Raw genomic sequence first — 18958 nt, 5'->3', positions numbered from 1 at the left:
AGGTAGCGGGTCCGTAATACTCAATTATACGCTCGGCAGGCCATTCTTCCTCCCCCCACTTTTGACTACCTTCGAAGATAGGGAATTTCTTTCTTATTTCTCTCTTTTGACGACCCAGGGTTTCATATAGGGGAGCTCCCAGCAAGCTGCTTTCTGATCGTGGCAAGGTAAAGAAAGCAGGTCTGATTATTCCCAGGGTGCAAGATCCTTTCCATTTTTCAGACAACTCGCTATATGCCTTTTTTCCACAAATCCAGTAGATCCCGTTTGGGGCTTTCCAAGTTTTCACCTCACCTGGTTTGTCCCAAAATTCCCTTATAACCCCTAGGGATTGGAAAGGATTGGCCCCAGGCTTCTTGTTCTAACACAACTTCAACCTTTCACTCCATTCACACTGGCTGTGTTTTTCTAGGCTCCAGTAACCTGAGGGAGGCTTGGGTTGCCACTTTAGACCTTTATTTTCGGTATCTATAGTTAAAGTGGCAAGACACGGTGTGTAGCCAACAGTCTCTGTGTATTTTTTTCCTTCCCTGCTTATGCAAATTGTTCCAATTACTCGTTTTTCCAGTACCCACCCCTCAGGCCGTTGCAATATTTTAGAAATTTTGGTATGATTCCATCTTAGTAACTGCTCTGGGGTCAATCCTTCTCCTTTCTAAGGCCATTTCTCGGCCGATTTTAATCCCCCACATATCCAACAGTTTGATAGACCCAATTCTGTGGCAATCTCTTGCATGAGATCAATGAATAGATTTTTATCTGATGCAGGCAGACCGAACTCACTATATTGTTTTTCCAGTTGGTCGTACTGCTCACTCAAAGTCCTCAGCCTCTCTTGCTCAATCCGACGTTTTCTCATCTCAGATTCCTGCCTCTTTAGTTCTTGGGCGACCTGTTGAATTTTACTTTCTGGGTCCACCCCCTCTTTATTCCGGGAAAAGCAAAAGGTTTTATCATATTGGAGGCAGGTTCGGTCATCATTCATCTCAAGCATGCCAATGACCACTGGATCCCTTCCCAAGGGGATCTTATTTTCATACTTTTGGTTCTTACTGACCCAATATGTTTTTCCCCCCATTTTACATATTCCTAGTTGTTTGTCCTCATAACACAACTGATTCACCTGGTAATATCCCACAAAGATCGATTCTATTTTCCCCCCAGTCCATACAGTACGATTGCATTTGTCACACACCGAGATTTTAACAGGTTCTATACCCCGCTTGTGCCTTAGATGGGCTAACTTACCCACCCTGGACGCTCCTCCTTGCGAGATGCAGATTTCCTCCCCCCTTTTTATACAGGCCCCGTATTGAATGCCTTTGAGCCAGCAGTACCTGCTTACTGTGTCTCCTGCGCAGTTGTCAGAGGTGTGGCTAGGTGAAGCCTCCGCTTCGGCCCGACCGTCCTCAGTGCAAGCCTCACAAGTCCAGTTAGGATTCCATTGAACCAAGTGGTTTTGTCTGTCAGCATAGGTACTAGTCCTGAGGCACATGACTAGACTCAGGCTTATCAGGATTGCTCCGGCTAACATTCCTCTGCCCCCACTCGCGCCCACTGGGTTGCCACCAGCGGCGGGGAAGATCATCTTCTTGGCAGCAGGCGTTAGGCTCGCGGAGATCATTCCTAGCTCAAGCTGTGTACCTTCGCTTATATGTTTCCCTCCGGCTGTGTCTTACTGGCCGAGCACTGCAGGGTACTTTACACTCTCTCCGGCATTCAACGACTAGAATTTGGGCTCGATATCGGAGCTTTCCCCTTTAGCCGGTTTTGGGAGATTTCAAATCACAATATGGAATCTGTCTCGATTACTCGTAGTTCTGTGAGGAGCATCAAGAATAGGTTAGCTGCCCGCATTTCATTATTATAGCAATCTTCACACAAACCCTTGGGCCTCCCCCCCTCGGTCACAGTGAGTCACCCACAGTATTTTACAATAGGAACACTTAAAAGTTACAAAAGGGCGAGAAGGGCAATTTAAGCTTTTAACACCCTCTCCTGTCGATCTTTGTCATTGGCGGGGTCTTCTTAAGGTCAGTTTCAGGTCTCCGGGAGGAGAGACGACCTCCCACTCTGGTGTGTCCTTTTGAGGTTTTACTCGTTTAACCCTGGATGCGTGGGTCCATCCCTTCTCCGCGGTCCGTACTGCTGTATCTGTGGTCAAAAGAACAAGAAAGGGTCCTTCCCAATGGGGGGATAATGGGGTGTCCTTCCAGGTCCCAATCAAGACCTGATCTCCGGGACGGACAGGATGAATAGAGAAACCTACAGGGGTCCCTTGCATTATGATCCCCTGCTTCCTTAGTTCTTGTAAGTTTTTGTTAATCGCTATCAGATATGGTCTTATTTGTCCATCCTCAATCTTGGGGTGTCCTACTGGCATCCTATGTTCATAGGGCATCCCATAAAGCATTTCAAAGGGTGATATCCCCGTATCTGCATTCGGCCGAGTCCTGATGTTAAGCAGGGCTACGGGAAGACACTTAATCCAGGACATTTTGGTTTCCAATATTAATTTTGTCAATTGTGCTTTAAGGGTCTGATTCATTCGTTCAACCTGTCCTGAACTTTGTGGATGCCAAGGGGTATGATATTCCCAGCGGATCCCCAATGCTTCTGCTATTTGTTTTATCACCCTTGAGGTAAAATGGGTACCTTGATCTGAGTTGATGAATTTCACCAACCCATGTCTTGGTATAATCTCTTCCAATAGTATCTTAGATACCACCTGGGCGGTCGCTCGGGAGCTTGGAAATGCCTCCACCCAATGAGTTAATTTGTCTAATATTACTAAGAGGCACCGGTATCTTCCGACCTTTGGTAGGTCGGTGAAGTCGACCTGGACCCTTTCAAAGGGTCGGTATGCCACCGGACGGCTTCCCATTGCAATCTGTTTCATTTGTGCTTTATTTATTCGTTGACATATCAAGCACCCTTGTACCTCCTGCTTTGCTAATTCATATATGCCTTTGCACCCAAAGAATTTCAGGAACTGATCGGCTAAAGCCCGAGTTCCCCAATGGGTCTGTGCATGTAGTCTCCCTAAAATTTTCTGAGTGTAGTCCTTAGAAACTAATTCCCTGCCGTCTGGCAGTCTCCATTTACTTTCCTCGAACACCCCACCCAACCTCTTAAATTCATCAATTTCTTTTTCTGAAAGGCGGGGAGGGAATTCCTGAGTTTCCCTTTCACAAACTGCGGGAGCACTTACTTGTAACAATGCTGCGTGCTTTGCCTCTTGGTCTGCTAGATTGTTACCCCGAGTTTTAAATTGAGTCCCGGTTTGATGCCCTTTTACATGTACTACCACAATTGCCTCTGGTTCCCTGATAGCTGCCAGAATTTGTTTTATTAGCTCTTCATGGATGAGCCCCTTTCCCTTGGTGCTAATTAACCCCCTTTCTTCCCAAATTTTTCCGAAAGTGTGCACCACGCCGTAGGTGTATTTAGAATCAGTGTAAATTGTTCCCTTCTTACCTTTTAAGTTCAGGAGTGCCCTTAATACCGCATATAGTTCACAAGCCTGGGCTGACCATCCCACGTTTAAGGGTCTTGATTCCACAGTCTTTCCAGTTACTCCGTCTATTATAGCATATCCCGTTTTTCGTTTCCCTTCTATGACCCTTGCCGACCCATCTACAAACCATTTTTCCCCTGTATCCAATTCTTCCTCCTCTAAATCGGGTCGGATCTTAGTCTGAAGCTGAACTATCTCGACACAGTCGTGGGCGGGGATGCCTGAGGCTTCTCCATATAGGAACTGGGCAGGGTTTGGGGCTGTTGTGGTCTTAAGTTCTAAATTATGAGAGTTAATTAGAATAGCTTCGTATTTCAGAAGCCGTGCATCAGTGAGCCATTTCTCTGCTTTTTGCTGCAAAATGTTTCTCACACTACGTGGAGAATAAACCTCTAGAGGGGCCCCGAATGTTACCTTTTTGGCTTCCTCTACTAGTACGGCCGTGGCCACCACGGCTTGGAGGCAGGTGGACCATCCCCTGCTGACAGGGTCCAATAGTTTTGACACGTAACCCACCGGCTTCTTTGATCCCACCCAGTTTTGGGTCATTACCCCATATGCAGTGTGGTTGCTTACATCTACGAATAGTTGAAAGGGTTTTCTTACATCTGGTAGGCTTAAAACTGGAGCCATTGTAAGTGCTTCCTTTAATTCCCTTAGGCTCCGTTCATCTTGCTCATCCCACTTGGGTTTTTCAATAGTTAACTTCTCATACAAAAACTTAACCTTCTCGCTGTATCCCTCTATCCATTGTCTGCAAAAGCCCAGAAGCCCCAATATTTGTCTAATTTCCCGCTTAGTTTGGGGTGAAGGCAGGGAGATAATCCCTGCAATTCTCTCTGGGTCGAGCTTTTTCTTCCCCTTTACCAACCAGTGACCCAGATATTTCACTTCGGGCTCTGTGAACTGGACCTTGGTCCTTGATACCTTTAAACCTCTATCCCCCAAGAAATTCAGCAGGGCGATGGTGGTCGCCCTCACCCCCTCCTCCTCGGGTCCTGTTACCAAAAGATCATCTACATATTGCAACAGCTTAGTCCCTTGTTCTGGGGCAAAATCGCTTAAAAGCTGTTCAAGAGCCTGGCCGAACAGGTTTGGCGAGTCTACAAATCCTTCGGGGAGGGAGGTCCATCGGAGTTGCTGTTTACGATTAGTCTCCAGATCCTCCCACTGGAAGGCAAAGTAGTTGCGGCTTTCCTCAGCTAGAGGGCAAGTCCAAAAAGCATCTTTCAAATCAATCACACTATACCAGACGTCCTCTGGTGAAACATTATTCAGCAGGGTGTATGGGTTGGGGACGGTGGGGAATAGGGTTTTAGTCCTTTGGTTTACAGCCCTGAGGTCCTGTACGAGGCGATAACTCCCATCCGGCTTCCGGACTGCCAGGATAGGGGTGTTGTGCCTCGACATACACGGCTCCAAAGTACCCTTTTTAATAAGATCCTCTATTATTGGTTTTAAACCCCACCGACCTTCGAGAGGAATTGGGTACTGCTTTACCCTGATGGGGTCCTCGGTTTTCTCCACCTCTATACGAATAGGTTCTATTTCTAATTTCCCCGCTTCTCCCCCCGTATGCCATACCCGAGGGTTAATTTTTCCCTCATCTTCTGCTGTAAGTTTGTACAAGCTTACCGTAAGCTGTGATTCTTATGCAATTAAACTTATTCCTAAGAGTACCATCAGATCCCTCCCTAGCAGGTTGTAGTCTGCTTCTTCTACCAGTAACAAGTTCCCCAAGCATATTTTATTTTCTGATTCTATTTCAACATCCTTTATCACAGGCACCTTGAAGGGTTCCCCTTTTGCCCCAGTTACCATCATAGAGTCTTTGCTCCTTGAGCATCCCGGTGGAAGGTGCTGTACCGTAGTCCTCTCAGCACCTGAGTCTACTAAAAATGTTACTTCTTGTTTCTGGGGTCCGATCTTAACTTTTATCAAGGGCTCTCTTGGTGTTACAGACCCCAAATGGAAGAGCCCCTGATACCTCTAATTCTCCTGAAACATTTTTTCGTCTCTCATCCTTTTCTTACAATCCTTCTGAAAGTGCCCCTTCCGTTTGCAGTAAAAACACTCCGGTGCCTCCCTCTGTCTAGGTGCTGGACTCTTTATCGGACGCACCGAATTCTTTAAAGTTTTTCGAGTCCTTTCCGCCCCACCTTTGGCAGGTTCTTTTTCCTGTCTTTGTGCTTCCCTGACTGCAGCCACCAGGACCTTAGCTTGCACTTTTTGCTTCTCGTCCTCTCTCCGCATGTATACCTTCTGAGCCTCCTGTAATAGCTCTTGCAGGGACCTTTCCTGCCAATCCTCCAATTTCTTTCGTATATCCTCCCATGATTTTGCCACGAATTGAGTTTTTAATAATATGGCTCCTACCGGGGAGTCAGGGTCAGTACCCGAATACATTTGGAGACTTTTTCTGAGTCTCTCTAGCCACTCGGTAGGAGTCTCGTCTTTTCCCTTACATTCCCCCAGTGCTTTTCCCAGGTTCTGCCCCTTCGGTACCGCCCCCCGGATACCTTGGATTACCATATTTCTTAGATCTATCATTTTCAGCCTGTCCTCCTCTACCTGGGCATTCCACGGCGGCCTTTGGTTAGGCCATTTGGCTTCCCTGCTCCCCCCTTGTGGGTTTCTATGCTCCCAGTCTTTGATCGCAGCCGCCCGTATCATATCCCGCTCCTCAGCATTAAACAGCGACTTCATAATAGCACACATATCATCATATGAATAAATGCTATTTCCCAGAAATTCGTCTAGTCGCTCCGCCACCCCCAAGGGATCGTCCATCATCTTTCCCATTTCCTTCTTAAAGGCCCGCACATCCCCCGAGTTTATTGGTATGTTTACATAACCAATGACCCCCGGAGCGGTTGGGACTTCTCTGAGTGGGTAAAGCCCCTGCTGCCCCCTCTCATCCCCGCTATCGTCCGTGTGTGTTTTCCGGGTCTTTCGTCTCGTGCGGCTTGCGGGCGGGGACTCCTCCCCTGCCGATGGCGGTGCGTGTACCGTGTGTCCCTTGGGTGGCGCGGGAGGGGGGAAAGGGGGCGGGGTGGGCTCCAACAGGGAAGGAGCGGTGGGTTCGGACTCCCGTGGATCCTCCGGCGGAGGCGCCGGTGACGCCACCAGGTGGTGTCCGGGGTTTTCGGGTTCGGGGAGGGAACCGGGTGCCCGATGATTGGGGTATGGGGGAGGTAAATTTTCCAGGGGCTCCCAAGTCTTGTCTATACCTTTGAGTTGTTTATATGTTCTGACAGGATATAACGAGACGCTCGCGCATTCCCATACCCCAGCATATTCTAATTCTTCCAGCGTTGCCCCTTCCTCAAACACAAACTCCCCCAAAGCCCGACAAAGTTCTTTACTGAAAGACCCGAATATGGGCCAAATCATATGTTTCTTAATTTCTACGTGTGCCCATTTTTCCATACAGAAAAAGATTACCCTTTCTTTGGATTTCTGCCTTCTCATAGGACACTCCTCCCAATGTTCCAACATCCACCCCAAAGGGCTATACCTTGGGATGTCGGGGAGATTAGGTTTTCCATCCCCCCCCCAATTTTTCTTTATTCTCTTTTGAATTTTACTCTGTTTCCCTCCCATGGTTTGTTTTTATTCCTCGAGGTAAAATTATAGTTGCAGAACTGCCTCTTTTTTTTTTTTTTTTTTTCCTACTTAACCGGTATAAAAATAAAGCAAAACAACAAAAAAAACTTTTTGCCAACCTATTGATCACGCAGAGAACCGAACCACGGATTTTTCAGTTAGCAACTTTATAAGCTCTCGTACCTTTTCCCTGGATCCAGCGAGGTTCTTCGTTCCTCCTGATCCAGCCAGTGGTCCAAGAGACCCCCAACGTGGGGCTCTTCTATGTGTGTGTTTCCAAAGAAACCCCCCTCACCTCCCTTTTCCTCCCGGGGCTTCAAGTGTGTGTGTTGCTCGGATTTTCACTCGCTTCCCCTTCGACCGACTGTTTCCCTCGCGGGAGGACGGAACTGCGATCTCAGGGTCCGCACTCGCCTCATGAAAATTTCACGTCTCATACACACACACATACACACACACTGGACCACTCTCCCACCCAACCCCGCGATACTTACGGCTCCTTTTCTCGCGTGGAGTCTTCGTGCACGTAGATTTTACGGGTAAAAATAGCCGGCTTCCACGGAGAGCTGTCTCCGCTTTCGAGAGCTCTGGGCCTGTTCCACCGTTTGGTTGTGGCTAACTTTCAGGCTACAAAAAGTTCGTTTTTATCTGGTTGGTTCCGATGGGTTTTCCCAATGTTGTCCGGCCACTGAAAATCAGCGGGGCGCCGCCCGGACTTTGAAAGGGGAACCCTGGAATCCTTACCAGATCACGTCGGGGTCACCAAATTCTTATAAATAAAAAATGCGAATTAGCCAATTTTAATAAAAATATGAAAAATAAAATTTATTTCGCGGCCATAAAAACAGTCTCGACAGCCACCACCAAAACGGCCAGCGCATCACCCCCGGGAAGTGATACGGGTGAACGTGAGGAAAGGACCAACTGGTACCTAGACCTCCCCATCCACGCCTACTGCTTGCAAGGTAGCAGTTTTTATACAGTTTATTTGGCCTGTGGCAGAAAGTCTTTCTTTCCTTCTGAGTTCTTCATATTCAAGGTGGTTTCTTTCTCTGGACAAAGCCTCGTCCGGGGGTAGAATGGTCCATTTCCCTGGTTCCCGGAATCTGGCATTCAGATTCCATGTGTTGATGGTTCTGATCCCCACAGATAGGCATCTTGTCTGGGCCATCAGCACCTGGTGTCTTTGGGCGTAGGTGCTGATGAATGCTCGTCCCTGGTGCAGCTGGAGTTCCCTTTGGATGCAAATACTGAGATGTCCATCTGCTGCGGTTTCGAGGTCTTGTGATCTCGTCATCCTGTTGGATTTCTCAACCTAAAGGGAACAAAGGGATTTCCCCCCCCCCTTTTTCTCTCCCCAGTTTACTCTGTTCACATATATATTTTTATACACTATTTATCTCCACGAATTACTACTTATATTCCTAACAGACGTGAAATAAATTATTTTTATATTATTATTATAATTGGGCATATTTTCATTTTTACCTATAACAAACTTGGTGACCAGCCCGACATGATCTGATAAGGATTCCAGGGTCCCCTCTTGAGGTCCAGGCGGCGCCCCGCTGAATTCAGCGGCCGGACGATATTGGGATAGCCCAGCGGAACCAATCAGATTATACAAACTTTCTGTAGCCTAAAAAACAAAGCCACAATCGAAAGGTAAAAATGTGCCCAGAGCTCTCGAGGATGGAGATAATTCTCTGTATAGCTGACAATTTTTACTTGTAAAAATGACGCGCACAAAGGCTCCACGCAGGAAAATGAACCGTAAGTATCGCGTGGTTGAGTGGGGAGTGATCGAGTGTGTATGTGACGTGATAAATATCACGAAGCGAGTGTGGACTCCAAGATTGCAGTTCCACTCTTCCACGAGGAAAGTGGTCGGTCGCGGGGGAAGCGGGTGAAAAGCTCGTTTGGAACACATACCAACCCAAAAAGCCCCGGGAAACGAAAGGGGAAAGGGGGGTGTTTTATCGATCACGGGCTGGATCAGGAGGGAACGGGGAGTCCATAAAAACCCAAGGAAAGATGAGACCTCGCTGGATCCAGGGATAGGTAAGAGAGCTCTTCATTTTCTTGACTAAAAATCCGCGGCTCGGTTCACTGCGCGACCAGTAAGTCAGCAATAGGTTTTTCTTTTTTGGTATACCAATAAAAACAGAAAAAAGCAGTTCGGCTACTAAATAGATTTAGTAACAAGGAAGGTAAGTAAAAGAAAAAATGGGGTTGAAAAAGAGCAAGATCCAGGGAAAGACTCCTGAAAAATCAGGAAGGAGGGGAAGGTGTAATACTCCCGACATACCGAGGCACAGTCCTCTGGGGTGGATGTTAGAACATTGGGAGGATTGCCCTACGAGGAGGCAAAAATCTAAAGAAAAGGTAATCTACTATTGCATGGAAAAATGGGCTGATATGGAAATTAGGAAATATATATTCTGGCCGACGTTCGGATCGTTTTATAAAGAAATATGCAGAGCACTGGGGGAGTTTGTGTTTGAGGAGGGTTCTACAGGGAAGGAATTGGAGTATGCTCATTTGTGGGAATACGCCAGTATCAGGCTATTCCCCGTCAGAACTTCTAAGCAACAAAAGGATTTACTAAAGGCCTGGAAGCCCCTGGAGAATCTTCCTCCTCCATACCCAAACCCTCAGATGCAGGGACCCCTCCCAGAACCCAAAAACCCCGGACACCGCCAGGCAACACCGCAGACGCCACCACCAGAAGTCCCATCCCCACAAGAGCAAGCGTCAGCAATCCCATCCCCACCAGAACGGACATCATCCCTTCCTCCTCTGGCGCAACAAGAGGAGAGCTCTACACGCGTGCATACATCAGCAGGGAAGGGATCCCCACCCACCAGTCGCATGAGACGCAAAACCTGGAAAACGCACCAGGACGATAGCGAGGACGAGGAGGGACAAGAGGGTCTCTTTCCTCTCAGGGAAGTCCCAACTGCTCCAGGGGTCATTGGTTATATAAACATGCCAATAAATTCAGGAGATGTGCGGGCATTTAAAAAGGAGATGGGAAGGATCATGGATGATCCGTTGGGGGTGGCGGAGCGGCTGAATGAATTTCTAGGGAACAGCATTTATTCATATGATGATATTTGTGCTATTATGAGGTCTCTGTTTAATGTGGAAGAGCGGGACATGATACGGGCGGCTGCAATAAAGGATTGGGAACGCAGAAACCCACAAGCGGGGAGCGGGGAGGATAAATGGCCCAGCCAGCGGTCATCCTGGAATGCCCAGGTAGAAGGGGATCGGCAGAAGATGATAGAACTAAGGAACATGATTATACAGGGTATCCGGGGGGCGGTGCCAAAGGGACAGAATCTGGGGAAGGCTTTGGGGGAATGCCAGGGGAAAGATGAAACTCTTACCGAATGGCTAGAAAGGCTGAGGAAAAGTCTCCAAATGTATTCAGGTACGGACCCTGACTCTCCGGTAGGAGCCATACTATTAAAAACACAATTCGTAGCCAAATCATGGGAAGATATACAGAAAAAGCTAGAAAAATTGGAAGAGTGGCAAGAGAAGACATTGCAGGAGCTATTGCGGGAGGCACAAAAGGTATACATGCAGAGGGAGGACGAAAAACAAAAGATTCAAGCGAAGGTTCTGGTGGTGGCAGTGAGGGAAGCCCAGAAGCAGGAGAAGAATCCAACCACCGGGAAAGCGGCACAGGTGCAGAAACCCACGGGGAGACCCGTGCACCCACCGAGGAAACCTGCACCCCGGCAAAGGGAAGCACCGGAGTGCTATTATTGCAAGCAAAAAGGACACTTTAAAAGGGAATGCAGAAAAAGGATGAAGGATGAAAAGATGTTCCAAGAAGACTAGAGGTGTCAGGGGCTTTTTAATATGGGGTCTGTAACACCGAGGGAGCCCTTGATAAAACTTAAGATTGGATCCCATAAGCAGGAAATAGTATTTTTAGTAGACTCTGGGGCTGAGAGGAGCACTGTACAACATCTTCCACGGGGATGCTCTAAAAGCGAGGATTTCATGATGGTAATCGGGGTGAAGGGGGAACCCTTTAAAGCACCAGTGATCAAAGACGTGGAAATAGAATCGAAAAATAAAACATGCTTACGGAATATGTTGTTGGTAGAAGAAGCTGACTATAACCTGTTGGGAAGGGATTTGATGGCAAACTTAGGCGTCAGCCTGATAGCTCAAGAATCATGACTCGTGGTGAGTTTATATAAGCTAACTTCAGAAGATGAGGGAAAAATAAACCCTAAGGTATGGCATAAGGAAGGAGAGGCGGGGAGACTGGAAATGGAACCCCTATTGATAGAAATAGAGAAACCGGAGGACCCCATTAGGGTGAAACAGTACCCACTGCCTCTGGAGGGTCGGTGGGGTTTAAAACCAATCATAGAAGATTTAATAAAGAAAGGTACTTTAGAACCATGTATGTCTAGGCACAATACTCCCATTCTTGCGGTCCGAAAATCAGACAGGAGCTATCGCCTGGTTCAGGATCTGAGAGCAGTTAACCAGAGGACTAAGACTTTGTTTCCCACTGTCCCTAATCCGTATACCCTACTAAATAATGTGTCGCCAGAAGATATCTGGTACAGCGTAATTGATTTAAAAGACGCTTTTTGGACCTGCCCTCTGGCAGAAGAGAGCCGAAATTATTTTGCCTTTCAATGGGAGGATCTGGAGACAAATCGTAAGCAACAACTCAGATGGACCTCCCTGCCACAGGGGTTTGTAGACTCATCAAACCTGTTCGGCCAGGCTCTTGAACAGCTCCTAAGCAAATTTGTCCCGGAAAAGGGAACCAAATTACTACAATATGTAGACGACCTATTGATAGCGGGTCCCAATGAGGAGGGAGTGCAATCAACCACCATTTCCCTTCTAAACTTCTTGGGAAACAAAGGTCTAAAAGTCTCAAAGTCCAAACTGCAATTCACAGAACCCGAGGTAAAGTATTTGGGTCACTGGCTGGTAGAGGGAAAGAAAAGGTTAGACCCTGATAGAACAGCCGGAATTATCTCCCTGCCTTCTCCTCAGTCAAAACGAGAGGTGAGACAAATTTTGGGATTATTGGGCTTCTGCCGGCAATGGATTGAGGGGTACAGTGAAAAAGTAAAATTTTTATATGAAAAATTAACTACAGAAAAACCCAAGTGGAACGAACAGGATGTAAAGAGCTTTAGGGAATTAAAAGAGTCTCTCATTGTAGCTCCGGTATTGAGCCTGCCAGATGTAAAGAGACCTTTTCAATTATTTGTAAATGTAAGCAATCACACTGCTTATGGAGTATTAACACAAAATTGGGCAGGATCAAAGAAACCGGTGGGTTATGTGTCCAAACTTCTGGACCCTGTCAAGCAGGGGGTGGCCTATGTGCCTCCAGGCTATCGTGGCTACGGCTGTGTTGGTGGAGGAAGCCAAAAAGATAACCTTCGGGGCTCCATTGGAAGTATATTCTCCACACAATGTCAGAAATATTCTGCAACAAAAGGCAGAGAAATGGCTCACCGACGCACGGCTTCTGAAATATGAAGCCATCTTAATCCATTCCCACGATTTGGAACTTAAAAGCACAGCAGTCCAAAACCCGGCCCAATTATTATATGGAGAAGCCTTAGATATACCCACCCACGATTGTGCAGAAATGGTTCAGCTACAGACCAAAATCAGGCCCGATTTAGAGGAAGAAGAATTAGAAGAAGGGGGAAAATGGTTTGTAGATGGATCTGCTAGAGTTATAGAGGGAAAACGAAAAACTGGATATGCTATCATAGACGGAATAACTGGGGAAACGGTGGAATCGGGCCCTTTAAACACAAGTTGGTCAGCCCAGGCATGCGAATTGTATGCAGTGCTGAGAGCCCTGCTGCGATTAAAAGGTAAAATAGGAACCATTTACATGGACTCAAAGTATGCCTACGGGGTTGTGCACACCTTTGGAAAAATCTGGGAAGAAAGGGGATTAATTAGCATGGAAGGAAAGGGGTTAATTCATGAAGAATTAATAAAACAAATTCTGGCAGCCATCAGAGGACCTGAAGGAATTGCAATAGTACATGTAAAGGGGCACCAAACCGGTGCACAATTTAGGACGAGAGGTAACAACTTGGCAGACCAGAAAGCCAAACTCGCAGCACTTTTATAGATAAGTACCCCAGAAATTCGTGGTGGGGAAGCACAGGAATTTCCCCCCCAATTCTCTGAGAAGGAAAGTGAAGGATATGAGAGGATGGGGGGAAAACTAGACGGAGGTAAGTGGAAATTGCCAGATGGGAGCGAATTACTATCTAAGGAATACACTCGAAAAATCTTAAGAAGATTACACGCTCAAACTCATTGGGGGGCACTGGCTTTAGCAGAACAATTCCTAAAGTTTTTCGGATGCAAAGGAGTATATGAGTTAGCAAAACAAGAGGTGCAGGGATGCATGATATGTCAGAAAATAAACCGGAACCTGGGCCAGGCAGACGGCACGGGGGAGCCGCCTGGTAGCATATAGACCCTTTGAGAGGGTCCAGGTGGACTTTACAGATTTACCAAAGGTAGGCAGATACCGATGCCTATTAGTAATAGTAGATAAATTAACACATTGGGTAGAGGCATTTCCGAGCTCCCAGGCCACGGCACAGGTGGTATCTAAAATATTGTTGGAAGAAATAATACCCAGGTACGGTTTGATAAAATACATTGACTCAGATCAAGGTACACACTTCACCTCAAGGGTGATAAAACAGATGGCAGAAGCCTTGGGGATCTGCTGGGAATATCATACCCCTTGGCACCCGCAGAGCCCTGGTCAAGTCGAGCGGATGAACCAGACCTTAAAGGCACAGTTATCGAAATTGACATTAGAAACAAAGATGTCCTGGGTCAAATGCCTCCCTCTGGCCCTACTGAATATCAGGACTCTGCCAAATTCAGAGACAGGGATATCACCTTTTGAAATGTTATACGGAATGCCGTATGAACACGGGATGCCGATAGGGCACCCCAAAATTGAGGATGGACAAATAAGACCATACCTTGTAGCTATTAATAGGAACTTGCAGGACCTAAGGAAACAAGGAGTGAAAATACAAGGAATTCCTTTAGGTTTTGCCATTCACCCACTCCGACCAGGGGATTACGTCCTCATAAAAACATGGAGAGACGTACCATTATCCCCTCATTGGGAAGGGCCTTTTCTTGGTCTCTTAACCACAGACATGGCAGTTCGAACAGCTGAGAAGGGGTGGACCCACGCTTCAAGGATTAAGCGGGTGGAACCTCAAGCGGGCACACCAGAGTGGGAAGTTGTTTCTCCCCCTGGAGATCTGAAGTTTACACTGCGCAAGCCACGCTGATGACCGAGATCGACCGGATAAAGTGTCAAGAGCCTGACTGCCCATGCCACCCATTTATGACCTTTAAGTGCTTCTATTGTAAAGAATCGTGGGTGGTGCACTGCGAAAGGGGGGTGAGACCTAGGGGTCTGTGTGAAGACTGTTTTAATCATGAAGTGCACTTGACTAACCTGTTTTTGACGCTCCTCAAAGAACTGTGGGTGATTGAGGCAGACTCCCTAGTGTGGTTTAGGCTCTTTCAAAACGGACTAAGGGGAAAGCTTCAATATTGGGCCCAAATTCTAGCCGTCGAGTGCCGGAAACAAATCAAAGTACCCTGCAGCGCCCGGCCAGTAAGACTCCACCGGTGGGGAATATTTAAGAGAAGGTACGCAGCTCGGGCTAGTTATGATCTCCGTGAAACTACTTCCTGCTGCCAAGAAGATGGTTCTCCCCGCCGCTGGTGGCAACCCAGTGGGCGAGAGTGGAGGCAGAGGAATGATAGTAGGAGTAATCCTGATGAGCCTGAGTCTAGTCACGTGCCTCAGGACTAGTGCGTATGCCAAGAACCAAATCAATTTGGAACAGTGGAACCCCAACCAAACGTGTAGAGTCTGCACCAAGGGCCCTGAGGGAGGTCAGGGTGAGGCGGAGGCTTCTACCAACCTCACACCCAGGAACTGCATGGAAGGCACAATAAGCAGGCACTGTTGGTTCAATGGCACTCGATATAAGGCTTGTATAACAGAAGGGGAAGAAGTCTGCATCCCGCAAGAGGTAGCGTCCAGAAAGGCTAAGTCAACCCATATAAGGCATAAGCGCAATATTGAACCTGTCAAAATTCCTGTATGTGATAAATGCAACCGCACTGTCTGGACAGGGGGAAGAATGGAATCAATTTTTCTAGGGTATTATCAGGTGAATAAGTTATGCTATGAAAGTGAACAGTTGGGAATGTGTGCCATGGGAGGAAAAACCTACTGGGTGGGCAAAAATGTGAAATATGAAAACAAGATCCCTTTAAGAAAAGAACCGGTTATCATCGATTTGCTTGAAAATCATGATGATCGAGTCTGCCTACAGTATGACAAGACTTTTTGTTTCTCTAGAAACAAGGAGGGAGTAGACCCAGAAAGTAAGATCCAACAAGTTGCTCAGGAGCTAAAAAGACAGGAATCTGAAATGAGGAGGTGCAGAATAGAACAAGAGAGATTAAAAACCCTGAGTGATCAATACGATCAATTGGAAAAACAGTACAATGATTTCGGTTTACCCACATCAGACAGAAACCTATTTATAGATCTTATGCAAGAGATAGCTACAGAACTGGGTCTGTCAAATTGTTGGATATGTAGGGGGCTGAAATCAGCTGAAAAATGGCCTGGGAAAGGAGAAGAGTTAACACCAGAACAACTGTTAAAATGGGACAACACCAAAATTTCCAAAGTTATACAACGACCAGAAGGATGGGCTCTGGACAAACGGGTAATTGGAACAATTTGTATAAGCCGGGAGGGGAAAGAATACACGGAGATCGTGGGGTACACACACTGTATTTCCACACTGACATTAAGCTCGGATAATAAAAGCCAAATTTAGCAGCCAGAACCTCCCTTGGGGTACTGGAGCCAAGGGAAAAATTATAAATGCGATTGGAGTGAAAAAATTGGCCTTTGCTGGAACAAGATTGCTGGGGCTAACCCTTTCCAATCCATAAGGGAATTAAAGGACTTTTGGAATAAACCAAAAGATATAAAGAGTTGGAAAGCACCAAATGGAATATATTGGATTTGTGGGAAAAAGGCATACAGTGAACTGCCTTGGAGATGGAAAGGGTCATGCACCCTAGGACTGATCAGACCGGCTTTCTTTACCTTACCCCGATCAGAAAGTAGATCACTGGGGGCTCCCTTATATGAAACCCTGGACCGCCAGAAGAGGGAGGTAAGGAAGAAATTCCCTATCTTTGAAGGAAGCCAAAAATGGGGGGAAGAAGAATGGCCCGCAGAGCGCATTATTGAATACTACGGGCCCGCCACTTGGGCCCAGGATGGTAGCTGGGGTTACCGTACCTCAATATACCTCCTGAACCGCCTGATTAGACTCCAGACAGTGGTAGAGATCGTATCCAACCACACTGCAGACGCTCTTGAACTACTATCAAAGCAGCATTCACAGATGAGAGCCTTTATCTATCAGAATAGGATTGCATTGGATTACCTATTAGCGGAAGAAGGGGGGAGTATGTGGGAAATTCAACGAGTCCGAGTGTTGTATTGAGATTGATGATTATGGAGAGACGATACGAGGACTTGCAGCTGAGATAAAAAGGGTTGCCCATGTGCCCATCCAGAAATGGAATTCAATCCTAAATGCCTCTTGGTGGGACAACCTGTTTAATGGAGCCTGGTGGAAAAAGTTAATTTTCTTTATACTTTGTTCCATAGCCGGAGTCATTTTTCTACCCTGTCTCATCTCTTGTTTCATCCGACTAATACATTCAGTCGTACAAGGGATGCAAATTGCAGCCATGCCTATGGACACAGAGCTTGCAACAGGGAAAACCAATCTAGTTTCAAAAATTATGAAAGTAGAAGAGGATGCTCCACACAAGTGGGCGGCTAATGCTCTAGCACAATTTGAAAGACAAATAGAAGGCAACGAGTCAGAAGTTAGAGAGTACAAGAAGGTACCTCAAGATCATCAGAGAGAGAAGGAATGGTAAAGAGGTCACAAATAAATATAAATTACAGGAGGGCACTAAAAAAAAAAAACATGGAAAAGGCTAAAAATAAACTTGTGAGTAAATTTTTAGAAACTGCATGAATTAGTTTGTTTATAAAAAAGGGGGGGAATTGTTAGAGATATAGTTAGTAATTCATGCAGATAGAATTATATAAAAAGGAATATGTATAAAAGCATCTCTAATTTATAATGGCATCCTTTCTTGCTGGTAACTGAATGGACATACAACCATGATAATAACAGGCTTGTAGCTTTTAAGAGAAAAGACTATGACTTTTACAGTATATCTAAAAACAAACTTACTGTATATAGGGGAAGGGAGAGGGAGGAATTTTTATCCTCAGGATGGCGAAACCGCGGCAGATGGGCAGAGAGGCACCACAACATTTACATGCGAAGGAAACCTCGGATGCACAGGAGATGGGCATTCACAAAAGCATGTGCCCCGTGACGCCCAAGAGATGATGGCCTGGACAAGTTACCTATCTGAGATGACCAGAGCCATCAACACCTTCCATCTGAATGCCAGATTCTGGGAATCGGGGAAGTGTATTATTCAATTCCCGGACGAAGGCTTTGTGCAGCCCAAACCGAAGAAAGAAACCAACTTGAATATGAAGAACTCAGAAAGAAACAAAGGGACTCTGCCGCGGGCAAAATAAATCACATAAGAACCGCTGCCTCGGAGCAGCCAGTGTGGACGAGGGGGACTTGGTGCGATAGAGACCATTTCCCACGTTCACCCAGCTTACCTCCCGGGAGTGTTATGCTGTCCGTTTGATTGTTGGCTGTCGGGACTGTATTACGGTCGCGAAATAAATTCCTTTTATATTTTTATTATAATTGGGCATATTTTCATTTTTACCTATAACAGTTTGAACTTGCAGAACTACTTCCCCTCAGTAAAACACCCAAGACGGAGGTGATATCCCCATGACAAATTTTTATTGTGCAACTGCTGCTCAAAGCTTTTATTACCTTCCACAGACACACGACAAAAAAAAAATTACACATCAGAAGCTGCTAGATTGATGGGCAACAGATGAAATCCATTCAGTGGCGATTGTACACGTGCAGCAACTCCTGAGGTGCCAAAATCTTAGCCAGGTGGCCAGTCCAACTGACGGCCACCCAGAACGGGTAGATGTATCCGACAGACAGACTGCCCACCCTCGGGCCCTTCATCCACAACCATCCGGAATCCATTGGTCAGGCCCAGGTGAGCAACACACATCTCGCCAACAATCATTACATGCCCAAGAAGCTGGAGAAGGAAGTACAAACCCATAAATAAATAAAATCAAAAGAAAAAGGAACACATAATGAGGGCAGAGGGCAGGAAGGGAAGGAACGAGAGCAGAGAACCACCCAGAGAAAGCAGCTAGCCAATTCCTAGCAATTCAATCATTGCATGTCAAATTAATGGCCATCCGACCGCCGGCAACTGAAGCGTTCCAAGCAAAGTTACCAAGACCAATTATGCACGCCACAGGGGCAAAAAGAGCTAGGCAATTTTTCTCAAGCTAAACAGCAAAGGACTACAAAACAGACACACAAGCTGACTTTGTCTCCAGGTTAAAGCCCCCACTGTGTCTTCAGGCAACATCACCAAACCTGGTGGAAAATAAACTTTAGGCTGCCTTTTGCGTGGGCTTACAAAGTCTTTGAACATGGCTTTCATAGCTAAAAGCAAAACATCCAGCACCTCTCAACCAGCTTTGTCCTTCCTTGCCCCTGACCTGCCAAAACCCCAAGCACTCTTCTG

The 18958-nt window shown here is 46.5% G+C and overlaps 1 protein-coding gene across 45 annotated transcripts in view; it reads right to left on the bottom strand.

Annotated features, from left to right (window-relative positions):
* LOC135289121 (uncharacterized) overlaps nucleotides 1–18958 on the bottom strand; it is a 262105-nt gene that overhangs the window by 100238 nt on the left and 142909 nt on the right. The window lies entirely within an intron of this gene.

Source organism: Passer domesticus, chromosome W (genome assembly GCF_036417665.1).
Source record: "Passer domesticus isolate bPasDom1 chromosome W, bPasDom1.hap1, whole genome shotgun sequence".
NCBI lineage: Eukaryota > Metazoa > Chordata > Aves > Passeriformes > Passeridae > Passer > Passer domesticus.
This window is presented reverse-complemented; position numbering and strand designations above follow the sequence as displayed.